The 8,780-nt window shown below is 43.9% G+C and overlaps 2 pseudogenes; one reads left to right on the forward strand and one right to left on the reverse strand.

Moving 5' to 3' along the window:
- Positions 1-217: 217 nt before the first annotated feature.
- LOC146011748 (5S ribosomal RNA) lies at positions 218-336 on the reverse strand (annotated as a pseudogene).
- Positions 337-2,321: 1,985 nt separating this feature from the next.
- Positions 2,322-2,440, forward strand: LOC146011749 (5S ribosomal RNA; annotated as a pseudogene).
- Positions 2,441-8,780: the final 6,340 nt, after the last annotated feature.

The raw sequence follows: 8,780 nt of genomic DNA on the forward strand, positions 1-8,780 counted from the left end.
GTGACCAAAGGTGGCAAAAATGAGTTAGTAGCCCCAAACTGTTACGCAGGTTGGGGTATCAGCAACCCCACGTTACGGGGTGGCTCTATAAGTGAGCTAAAAAATATATATATATAGGTACAATTAATGCCTGTATTAGCCAATAAAATTTATTATAATTGAAATCGAGCAGTAGGCGGCTCCTGTGCTGTTTGTCTATTGACTGGGATACCCAGGTGTAGTACCACACCTGGACTTCTCCAGGGGTCACCCACCTGGATACTGCCCTGGCCCTTCACTGCTTGGCTTCCAAGTTCGAGACGGGTTTGGGCACACCAGTGAGGTATGGTGGTATACTTATTGTGAATTGTGTCACGACCCAACAGCCCAGGTTAACTGCTGGATAGCATCCAAAAGACAAGAAATAAACCCAAATAATTTGGGACAAAAAGGCAAAAGATTTTAAGTATATGTCACGCAACTGTATCAGGTACCAACAACGTACAATTTACAAATAAATCATTCGCAGCAAGTAGTAAGAAAAAAATTATAATAATAATAATACGCTGGATGCACTGAACAGGTATCTGATGACAGATTTGCAATAGCTAGATTATTTATGCGGCTTTAGTTCCAGTGTCTGTGTCTCACACTTTTGTTGCTATATACACACGGTTTTTGTTACAAATGAAAAAGATCAGTCATTGGTATTGATACAATTTGTTTGAAGGTCTGATATTAGGTCACAGTGTAACCATAAGAGCAATGTAACAGAACTTTGATCCTCCAGAAGCACTGTGATTTGCTGGCAAACGATAGCTAAGTGCAAGTATTGGGACAATACAGCCTAATCACTCAAAAAAATGTGTGAGCCTGGATATCGTGACTAATGCAATAAGTGTCAGATATAGTCAATTTGTGCAACTTGAAGAGCCTGGGGTTAAACAGACAATAGTATACAGGTATAATACTGGCATTTGTTGGTGGAGTGTACCACAGCTGAGGATCCAGACTGTGGCAACTCCTGTACCTTATCCTCTAGCGTGCCGGCTGGGGGGAAGGATCCAGGGAGCCCGATAGCGGGGGTGGTGAAAGCTGTCCGTGGCCGAGATGCGGCTGGAGAAGTGCGGCGATGCGTCCTAATTGCTGAGGGAACGCCGGTAACGGCTTGTAGTCACTTCTGGTGCCGTCGTAACTCGCGGCAGGCGTCAGGATGCGTACTTGCGGTTTGGAAGTCGGCTGTATGCAGGGGGATTAGGAAGGGAGAGCCAGGTCCGTCTTGCTCTAGTGGGGGTAACGTGGGGCGCCTGCTTGAACACGTGTTTCGCCTCCTTGGCTTCTTCATGCAGCGCTGCATGAAGAAGCCAAGGAGGCGAAACACGTGTTCAAGCAGGCGCCCCACGTTACCCCCACTAGAGCAAGACGGACCTGGCTCTCCCTTCCTAATCCCCCTGCATACAGCCGACTTCCAAACCGCAAGTACGCATCCTGACGCCCGCCGCGAGTTACGACGGCACCAGAAGTGACTACAAGCCGTTACCGGCGTTCCCTCAGCAATTAGGACGCATCGCCGCACTTCTCCAGCCGCATCTCGGCCACGGACAGCTTTCACCACCCCCGCTATCGGGCTCCCTGGATCCTTCCCCCCAGCCGGCACGCTAGAGGATAAGGTACAGGAGTTGCCACAGTCTGGATCCTCAGCTGTGGTACACTCCACCAACAAATGCCAGTATTATACCTGTATACTATTGTCTGTTTAACCCTAGGCTCTTCAAGTTGCACAAATTGACTATATCTGACACTTATTGCATTAGTCACGATATCCAGGCTCACACATTTTTTTGAGTGATTAGGCTGTATTGTCCCAATACTTGCACTTAGCTATCGTTTGCCAGCAAATCACAGTGCTTCTGGAGGATCAAAGTTCTGTTACATTGCTCTTATGGTTACACTGTGACCTAATATCAGACCTTCAAACAAATTGTATCAATACCAATGACTGATCTTTTTCATTTGTAACAAAACCGTGTGTATATAGCAACAAAAGTGTGAGACACAGACACTGGAACTAAAGCCGCATAAATAATCTAGCTATTGCAAATCTGTCATCAGATACCTGTTCAGTGCATCCAGCGTATTATTATTATTATAATTTTTTTCTTACTACTTGCTGCGAATGATTTATTTGTAAATTGTACGTTGTTGGTACCTGATACAGTTGCGTGACATATACTTAAAATCTTTTGCCTTTTTGTCCCAAATTATTTGGGTTTATTTCTTGTCTTTTGGATGCTATCCAGCAGTTAACCTGGGCTGTTGGGTCGTGACACAATTCACAATAAGTATACCACCATACCTCACTGGTGTGCCCAAACCCGTCTCGAACTTGGAAGCCAAGCAGTGAAGGGCCAGGGCAGTATCCAGGTGGGTGACCCCTGGAGAAGTCCAGGTGTGGTACTACACCTGGGTATCCCAGTCAATAGACAAACAGCACAGGAGCCGCCTACTGCTCGATTTCAATTATAATAAATTTTATTGGCTAATACAGGCATTAATTGTACCTATATATATATATTTTTTAGCTCACTTATAGAGCCACCCCGTAACGTGGGGTTGCTGATACCCCAACCTGCGTAACAGTTTGGGGCTACTAACTCATTTTTGCCACCTTTGGTCACTCTGGTTATTATACCGCTGATGATCACATGCAACAAATGATAAATTATACGTGTGGTAAACTTCAAAAATTGATAGTTGTATCAGTAATTTTCATACACTAGTACCACACAACAAAAATAAACAAGAGACTCAAAACAATTTTTATTGTACTCATGCGTCATGCCGTTATATCCTAACAAGTCCACATTAAAAGTTATGTCTTAAATAATAAGTAATATACATTATATTTTCAAAGAGTGCGCCCAAAAAGCGTTTACTTTCTTTTGTTTTGCTTCTTGCGAACACAAAACAAACCCACCCTCAGTTATTGTTACTGAACGCTGGGCGCACCACCAACCATATAACCACCGGCATTTAGATTAAGTGGTTTTTTATGTTGGTCACAATAAATTGGTTACAATAATATCAATCAAAAAATTGTTTCAGCTGTGCGGGTCCTTTCCCACTTCTTCCTCGGTTTTAAATTTGTCTACTGCTTCCTCCAGTTTGGCAAGCCAATCACTGCTGGTGTCAGACTTAACTACATCCAAACCAACTGCCTCGCAGTTCTCAATTTCCTTCTGCACATTGGCTATATCACTGTTAAGCTGCTGAACTACCAAAACAATCAAATCTCGACTACACTGGTTGAGTATTTGGCACCAAGACTTACAGAAATCTTTATTTGATCTGCCTATAGTGGGCTGATTAGTAATCCTAAATCCCCTTGGGATCAGGCCTTCCCTGTGATATTGCGATAGGGTTAGTCCATGCAATTCAAGCTCCACAAGCCTCTTTCTGAGCTTAAGCAGATCAGTGTACACCTCCTCCGGTGTATCCTTGTCAAAGGCCAACACTCCAGTGTCTGAAAACAAGATTTTGTTGGTGTCCTTATCAGTGAAGCGCTTAGTGCCAGTGAAATCTTCAAGGTGAAATTCCATATCAATATATGAAATCACAAAACAAAACAAATACACAAAAAATTGTGAAAAAATCACAAAAACTTCAAAAACAACTCTCAAAATAATTCCAAAAAATAGAGGTGCATATCAGAATCCAAAGGATCATAGATAGGGTGTAGAGAAGAAACGCACACTCCTAGTAGAGGTATCAATCAGGGTGCCAGGACGATAAATCAATATTGTATATCAATCCCCAGATAGAACAGTCCAATCCAGAGACAGACAGGTCCAGCACACCTCAGCATGTCACATGAAGTAAAATCATTTAATGAAGCAAACAAGCAGTACAGGGTTTCAATATACTTAGCATATCCGTGGCAGTAGCTGAAGACAGCAGTATAATTTTATATCCACAGGCATAGCCCTGACGGGCCGTTTCGGTGTCCAACCACCTTCATCATAGGGCATCAGCCATATAATGAAAACCAGCCTTAATATATCATGAAATCACACCTGAATAACATATAAACGCAATTACCTAAGCGCCTGGTCCTCCCATCGCCTCTCCTGCAGCTCCAGCGCGTGTACTCGGCGTCCCGGAAGTGACATCGGGACCCGGAACTAACATGCACTGCCTCAGTGTTCAGGGAGGCAAGAAAGGTTCCCAGGCGCCGGATGTGTACATCCGGTTGCCAGGACAACGCAGCTCAGCAGCACAAACTACAGGCAGCAAAGTCTCTAGCTAAACAGACTGCAGAACTCTGCAATAGTGTGGCGAAAATGCCACAACGTGGATGCATTGTCCACTGTAAGCAAAAACGGACCTTAAATGCTGTCTCTTAACTGTGCCAAAAAAAACGCTGTCATGGCAACCATAAACACACCCCCAACAAAATATAATAACAAAAAATACATAAAAGTAGAAAGATACCAGCACCAAAAATATACATAAGACAAAGAGAACTATATACAAAGGCAATTGATCTAGTAAGCACATAATAGTAATCGCTCATATTAGGTCAATCCAGAACAATATTAGATCAATATTAGATCCCAGGAAACAAATGTCAGGTCTGTAATTAAAGAAATACCGCCAAATTAAGCTCCTCATTTAAGCCTAAAGGCGCCATAGATTGAAGCGTGTATGTCCAGTAACTTTCCCTTTGAAGCAACAAGTTATGCCTATCCCCACCCCTCCTTAATGGTGGAATGTAGTCAAATGGGAGAAACCGAAAGTCACTCAAGCGGTGTCCCTTGAGGGCAAAGTGCCTGGCAACAGGTGGTGTGTTGCCATCCATTATGAGCAGAGCTTTATTTATTGATGAGCGCTGCATATTAATCCGCTCTTTAAGCATCCTAATGGTTTTACCCACGTATATCTTGTTACATGGGCACTGTATAATATATACAGTATATTTGGTGGTACAGTCCATCCGGTGCTTAAGATAATATGTCTGCTTCGTCAGTGGATGCTGCCAACTACTGCCACTAAGTATATATTTGCAATTGACACAGCCTGTACATTTTTTGGCGCCTGTGCCAGTGTTCAGCCATGTTGCTCTTGCCACTGGTTTCGGGCCCACATCCGTGGTAACCACTTGCTGTTTGATATTAGAACTCCTTTTATAGCAAAACATCGGAGTATGCTCACAGTATTCGCCAATGACAGGATCGGTCTTCAGTATATGCCAATGCTTCATAATGGCACCCCTCAACACCCCTGAATTGATGGAATAGGTGTTGGGAAACAGGAGTTTGGTCTCCTTGGCACATTTTACTCGTGTTGTCAGCAACTCCTCCCTGTTAAGGGCTAGGCACCTCTCTTTAGCCGATTGTACCTCAGTGGGATCGTATCCGCGAGCCACAAAGCTTTGTCCCATCTCGTTCAAAGTGTTAGTCAGATCACTCCTGTCGGACGTGATCCTGGCTGCTCGCACCAATTGCGAGAACGGCAGTCCTCGTTTTAGGGGTTGGGGATGGAAACTTGTTGCCAGTAACAGATTGTTTTTATACGTGGGTTTCCTATACAGTGTTGTTTTGAAACCCTCAGGTGTCTTCGACACCAACACATCTAGGAAGTTAAGCTGGTCTACACTACTAGTGCATGTAAATCTAATAGACCCGACATTTTCGCCACACTATTGCAGAGTTCTGCAGTCTGTTTAGCTAGAGACTTTGCTGCCTGTAGTTTGTGCTGCTGAGCTGCGTTGTCCTGGCAACCGGATGTACACATCCGGCGCCTGGGAACCTTTCTTGCCTCCCTGAACACTGAGGCAGTGCATGTTAGTTCCGGGTCCCGATGTCACTTCCGGGACGCCGAGTACACGCGCTGGAGCTGCAGGAGAGGCGATGGGAGGACCAGGCGCTTAGGTAATTGCGTTTATATGTTATTCAGGTGTGATTTCATGATATATTAAGGCTGGTTTCATTATATGGCTGATGCCCTATGATGAAGGTGGTTGGACACCGAAACGGCCCGTCAGGGCTATGCCTGTGGATATAAAATTATACTGCTGTCTTCAGCTACTGCCACGGATATGCTAAGTATATTGAAACCCTGTACTGCTTGTTTGCTTCATTAAATGATTTTACTGCATGTGACATGCTGAGGTGTGCTGGACCTGTCTGTCTCTGGATTGGACTGTTCTATCTGGGGATTGATATACAATATTGATTTATCGTCCTGGCACCCTGATTAATACCTCTACTAGGAGTGTGCGTTTCTTCTCTACACCCTATCTATGATCCTTTGGATTCTGATATACACCTCGATTTTTTGGAATTATTTTGAGAGTTGTTTTTGACGTTTTTGTGATTTTTTCACAATTTTTTGTGTATTTGTTTTGTTTTGTGATTTCATATATTGATATGGAATTTCACCTTGAAGATTTCACTGGCACTAAGCGCTTCACTAATAAGGACTCCAACAAAATCTTGTTTTCAGACACTGGAGTGTTGGCCTTTGACAAGGATACACCGGAGGGGGTGTACACTGATCTGCTTAAGCTCAGAAAGAGGCTTGTGGAGCTTGAATTGCATGGACTAACCCTATCGCAATATCACAGGGAAGGCCTGATACCAAGGGGATTTAGGAGTACTAATCAGCCCACTATAGGCAGATCAAATAAAGATTTCTGTAAGTCTTGGTGCCAAATACTCAACCAGTGTAGTCGAGATTTGATTGTTTTGGTAGTTCAGCAGCTTAACAGTGATATAGCCAATGTGCAGAAGGAAATTGAGAACTGCGAGGCAGTTGGTTTGGATGTAGTTAAGTCTGACACCAGCAGTGATTGGCTTGCCAAACTGGAGGAAGCAGTAGACAAATTTAAAACCGAGTTGTTATTGTTTAAAAAGAATAAGTACCGTAAGGTGAAAGAAGACTACAAGGAGTTGCGGGTTTATCCCTGGCTCTCTGGTCAGTCTATACGCAGGCCGTGGAGGGGTAACTTTGTGAGAAGAAAGAGAGGGGATTTTAAACGGTCAAACTACCAATTTACTGATATTGAGTCTAACACCTCGCAGAGTGACTCTGAACCCCCAGGGAGAGCAAACCAGAGAGTTTTTTTAGGGGAAGCATCCCAAGTGAGGGCGAGAGGGCGAGGAAAAAACCCTGCAGGAGAGGGGGGGTCAAACACCGAAAAAAGCAGACCACAGAGGGACAGCAAGAGGTAATTGTGTATAACCTATCTGATTATCAACCCACCGACTCTGAGTTGACTGTACTGAATAAGGGTCTCAGTTTTGTTCAAACCCACAGGCAGAATCCGTTCGACTGTGAGGTTGAACTGTATAAGTTCCAGCGGCAGCTCAAACTGAAAGACCACTTTGTAAGACATCCAAGTGCTACGTCAGGTGTGGTTGATAGTGTAAAGGTGCATCCCTTTAAAGTGAAATCGCGGTTTGATCCACAGGTGAATAACCCCTCTATAGATACGTTTATTCGACTTGTCAGACAGGACGTAATACCTCAGATCAGGCGGTCCAAGATATACAGATCCAATCTTGCCAGACCTGAGCAACTGGCATTGAAGTCCTTGCGTGAAAATACCGCTATAATGGTTTGTCCCGCGGATAAGGGCGGGGCAACTGTGATCTTGAACCGCATTGACTATATTAATGAGGTGATGCGTCAATTGTCCAATGGAGTCTGTTATAAACAGTTAAAAAATGATCCTACAGTGGGTTACAAAAAAGAGTTAGACTCTATCCTGAATATGGGGAGTTTGAATGGGTGGATTGATGAGGGCACTCAGGACTTCCTTACGCAGGAGTTTCCTAGGGTGCCATTGATTTATATCTTACCCAAGATACATAAATCTTTGGTCTCCCCTCCTGGGAGACCAATTATTTCATCTATTGGTTCCCTTTCACAGCCTGTATCACAGTTTGTGGATTATTTTCTACAGGATGTGGTACAGAATACACCATACTGGCTCAGGGATACAACTCATTTTTTGAATAGGCTTAACCAGTTTGGCATGCCATCACAAGAGTGTATTTTAGTGACGCTTGACGTCACTTCGCTCTACACCAATATTGGTCACGATGAAGGAATGGCGGCCATCAGAAGATGCCTGGAATCCAGTCCACACTATGCAGGTCCACCGATTGATTTTTTGTTATTGCTCATCGGATTCATTTTGCATAAAAATTATTTTCTGTTTGATAATGCCTTTTATTTACAGTTGCAGGGGACTGCGATGGGGTCCAACATGGCCCTATCGTATGCCAACCTATTTATGTATGATTTTGAAAAGACACATATTATGGCGGATCCAGATTTTTCTCATTTTATTGCATTTTATCTACGATTCATAGATGACCTGTTCATAGTGTGGACTGGATCTCAGGTGGAACTGGATGGCTTCCTGGACAGGCTTAATACAAATGTCGGGTCTATTAGATTTACATGCACTAGTAGTGTAGACCAGCTTAACTTCCTAGATGTGTTGGTGTCGAAGACACCTGAGGGTTTCAAAACAACACTGTATAGGAAACCCACGGATAAAAACAATCTGTTACTGGCAACAAGTTTCCATCCCCAACCCCTAAAACGAGGACTGCCGTTCTCGCAATTGGTGCGAGCAGCCAGGATCACGTCCGACAGGAGTGATCTGACTAACACTTTGAACGAGATGGGACAAAGCTTTGTGGCTCGCGGATACGATCCCACTGAGGTACAATCGGCTAAAGAGAGGTGCCTAGCCCTTAACAGGGAGGAGTTGCTGACAACACGAGTAA

This window comes from Crinia signifera, chromosome 6 (assembly GCF_055691185.1).
Source record: "Crinia signifera chromosome 6, ASM5569118v1, whole genome shotgun sequence".
NCBI classification, from domain to species: Eukaryota; Metazoa; Chordata; class Amphibia; order Anura; family Myobatrachidae; genus Crinia; species Crinia signifera.